The sequence below is a fragment of the Atractosteus spatula genome, chromosome 3 (genome assembly GCF_055471065.1).
Source record: "Atractosteus spatula isolate fAtrSpa1 chromosome 3, fAtrSpa1.hap1, whole genome shotgun sequence".
NCBI lineage: Eukaryota > Metazoa > Chordata > Actinopteri > Semionotiformes > Lepisosteidae > Atractosteus > Atractosteus spatula.
The window spans coordinates 69756060-69760546 of NC_142708.1; positions in this window are offsets into that span (position 1 = coordinate 69756060).

The window sequence follows — 4487 nt, forward strand, 5'->3', positions numbered from 1 at the left end:
CCCGGCTCACAACTTAGTCCTACCGTCTGAAATGAGACAGCTACGCCACACACAGTCATTTAGTCTTTGGTTGTAAAATCTTGAACTTTAGAATACAGGGGGTTTTGAAGGAGCCGATGCTCTGGCTATTCCTTTCTGCAGTTTGCCAGCCGCTACACTGAGACAGGGCTACTGGTGCAGTTTTAATTTGGGGTATTGGCTTCGGACACATGGGTCAATCCTGCAGGATTTGTAGGCCACCTTAAGCCATCACCCCTGGGGAAGTTAGCAGCGGGGACCAGTTCAGTAAATAATCATGGGAACCCAGTAGTTAAAGAACTCGGGTTGAAATCAGTTCTAAACTGGATAGACGAGGAGCCCACTCAAGAGCTGGATTCGGGGCATGCATACATGCCAGGTATGTTGTTTAAAGGCTGTATTAAAAATAATTGACATCTTAAAACAAAAGACACTATAAAATGAAAAAAAATCAACACCACCAAAACAGTAACTGTATCAGAAGCCTAGATTTCCTTATTTTCTGCATTGATGCACAGCTGTTCAATCATAAAAACCCACCACTACACAATGTAAGAATGTACGTCTTTTTACCTACAGAGGTGAGTGCAGCACCCACCCAGGGAGAAAAGCTCACTGTCAGGCTCTGAGGTCAGTAACTTGACGTTGATGAAGTAGGTTGTGGTTTTGCAGCACTCTTACGTACCTTTATACCCGTGTATTATAGTAAAAAGACAGGGAAGTCAGTCAAAACTAAAGTCCTCCCACGCACCTCACAGAGCTCAGCTATTTTAGATCTGGATACTACTTAAAAAATACACAAAACAGAACTACGCAGTGCCCCCCCCCACCCACCCATAGTACTTCTGTAATTCCTCAACCATCACCCATGGTTATACCTTCTTTTCTGGCATTGTGCATGAGGGCCATGCTGTGCCACTCCCTACTGGGTGTGAGCCTCCTCCATTTTGTGCTTGGTGTTGTGTCACATGAGCACAGTGTCAAGACTGCTCTCATTTAAATATGTCCAGTGTAAAGCTCAGGAATAAAGGAAAACAGAACAAAAAGGTGTCTCCAATCAAGCTTTAAAAGAAAAAAAACATTTATTATACAAAGAATTCTAAATTATATAAATTAAGACTGAAAGACCCTAGAAAATTATTTTTTTGACAAAAACTAAGAGGGGATAAACTTGCCAGGCTGACCTGAAAAAAAAACCCTGATCTCACCCATGACTAAGCCAAAAAAAAAGGAACTCTAAGACTGGGCTATTCAGCACTAAAACTGCAAACTAAAGCTTTTTTTTTAAAAAAAGAGGCAGATAATTATATAATAATCAACAAATAAATAAAAGACAGACCTTTCTCCTGAAGGATCTAACTTTCCTATGTTCTCTACCGCTTCAAGTGGGTATGATCTATGCAAGCCCAAGCCTCCAGTCGCCCAGGGAGGCACTCCTAAGGCATCTCCTGCATGTGTCTGCACCACACAGCTCTGCCATACCACAGCACAATGAAGATCACATAAAAAACAAGGCAACCAAGCCCTGATGAAGCACACTATAACTATTCACAGTATTTTTCCTCACTAAACTTTTAATCTCTATGAAGAGGGTTTTAATTTCCAGTGTTTAAATGCGATCCAGCCTTCTTAATTCCACATTACTCCGAGGTGCTCTATAAAAACAGCGAGATCGTAGCTGGCCGAAGTGGGGCAGCTGCATCCTTTTCTCAGATCCACTCGGCTTCACAGATGATGAGCCTTATTCAACGCTTCCTTGGAACAAGAGAGCCCTCCGCCACCTCAGAATCAATCAATACCAACCAGCCCCACTATCTGCTACCTATTCCTGAAACAGCACACATCAGGTTTGGATACAGTACGTATGTTGTTTGTAAAAAGTGAAGAGCTTGCACAAGTCTCATGGTTTCCATCAGGCCAGGCAGTTTCTAGATTTCTGCAGCATGAAGCAGGCTGGCAGTACATCGCTGCCCCCTGGATAGGCCTGTGCAGTCCACTGCAGGTTCACCTCTCAGCAGGTCTCGCCCTCATGTCCACAGCTGGGCTTACTGGAGTCACCAGGGTAGAGTATCCCTGAGCAAAGGTACACCAGTATCCGCAGGAGGGGACCTCCTTCCCACCACCTTCCAGTTAAAGAGTGCAGAGCCTTCAGAAAACAATCTTTATACAACAGAGGAACAAGTAACAGGTTTATTCCAAGCTGAAAAGAGAAGAGAACACAACCTGAAGAAGGTGTCACCTGAAGAAACTTCACAGCCGAAACGTTGAGTTTTCTCTCTTCTCTTTTCAGCATGGAATAAACCTATGACTTGTTCCTTTGCAGACTACGCATGTTGATGCAGCTACCCACCTGAACTGTATACAACAGAGTCGAGGACGTAGGGCAACACAATCTACGATGCGTGACCAGTCCTCAGTTAAAAACGGTCCAGTTTTCTTTTAACGGGGATCGCGGGGCAGCAGGTCAGGTTTTGCATTCCTAACTGGAAGGTTTGCTGGCATGAGCAACTGCAGACAGAGCTGCTATATCCTTGAGCAAGGTTACTTCACCTGGCTTGCTCCAGTCCACCCAGCTGTTTAAACCTGTAACCAGACCTGCTGGGGCTAGCTCTGGCATGGACTAGTACTCCATCCACACAACACAGAAACAGACACAGAAGACAAAAGCTCTGGCCTGTTGAGCTAGTAAGCTCAAGTAAAGTACACGACTTTCATTTTTCCCCCCAGGAAAGTGACAAAATTGAAATTGTTATATAAAAGCATCCGGTATAAGCCCAATCTTAAAACAACACCTAATTAAATAACCAATACCTCTACCCTTTCGTGTTTTTTCGACTAATAAAAGGGTTACAAGTATATACAGAACTCTTTTCTGTAAACAAAATCCTTCATATAAGACTACATTAATCTAAATAGCTTATTTTTCCCATACAAACCACTCACTGCATTTTCTGATCAAATATATTCACAGGGAAATATGCTCTGGGCACAACAAGTACAGTAAAATCCCGATATGTACACCTTTTAAATTCCGCCGTGTACAAACCAAGCGATTTGATGCAGGATAAGATTGCGTATGTTCTGGAACTGTGTGCTTTTTGCTGTTTTGGCTCAAAAATAAAAAATATAACTTCTATATTTATAATATATATATATAGAAAAGCAGAGCAGCCAGGACTTACGTACCAGCAGAGAGAAAAAAAAAAGCATAGAGAGGAAGGGAAGAACAAAATAGACTGGGGAAAATATGGCTTATTCTAAAAAACTGGAAGTAAGCACAAACACAGTGTACAGGGTTTCCGACAGAGACAGAGGCTGAGATCGTTCTGGAGCAAAAAAAAAACCCAGAACAAACGCAAATCTGAATAAACGACACGTCCTTCTTTAAAGTTCAAATGGCTACTGCTCAAGTTGCTCACCTGAATTTTCGGACAGCGCTGCTCGCGCACAACGCGAAGCTCTAGGGCCGCGGTTCCGAAAAGGTTTTTTTTTTTAAAAGACACGAGTGCGGCTCTAGGACTATGGCCAAGAACACGGCCGCTGCCCCGGCCTGCGCCGCCAGGCTCCCCCGTGGCGTCCCCGAGACAGCGCAGCCCGGAGCAGGACAGGTTTCTCAGCGGCCTCGCTCTCTGCTGCGGACACGTCCGCTTTGACCGGCCTTTCAAAACTGCAGTGGAAGAAAGAGTGCGGAAAAGTGGAACCGGGCTGTTAACTACTCCAGTATCCCTCCCCTCCTCTCAGGTGGGAATGGCCGTTCCTTCACCCAGGTCCGTGCCAACCTAGCAGAAGATTCGGAAAAAATGGCCCTGCTGATTAGGGTTGCCATTTTCTTTGACACTGAAACCTATGGTCGCATAGGGTAAGACAGGGAGATTTAATTAGTCACCTCGACTTACTCTTTAGTCAACACAAAATGCCCACGCTCCCCCCTGCCCCGGTTCTCGCACCCCTTGTCGGTCGCCTTTTTTTTTGGGGGGAGATCAGTAAATCTGCTCCCCATCTTTGGAAAAGTTTGAGTCCATTCAAACGTAGACAGAGCAGCACTGTGAAGAAACGGATTCCTGTCTTCAACACGGCAGTTACCCTGATGAAATAAACCCTACAGGTTTACATTACAAACAAAAATATATAGGCATCTTTACATCTCTCTCAGGGTGCTGCTGCTGTCAAGAGCTTAAAACAGTCTTGGGTCACGTCCAAGACACTGACACACTAATTCTTTCATTGTCTCTTTTATCTATCAGTAGCCTCTTTTTAACACGTATAAGCACAATTGATACAAATAATTTGATGTCTATCAGGGTAACGTAAAAGAAGAGTTTCTTAAAGATCCTTCCACTCTGTTTAAAGGAAGCATCAAGCCCTACAGTCTAAATGTCAGAGGTCAAGTCTCCTACTTTTTGCTTCCCCTCCTGTAACCTTTGCACTCTCTGCAACTGTCACTGAACCACTGAGATGTTTTTAAAAAC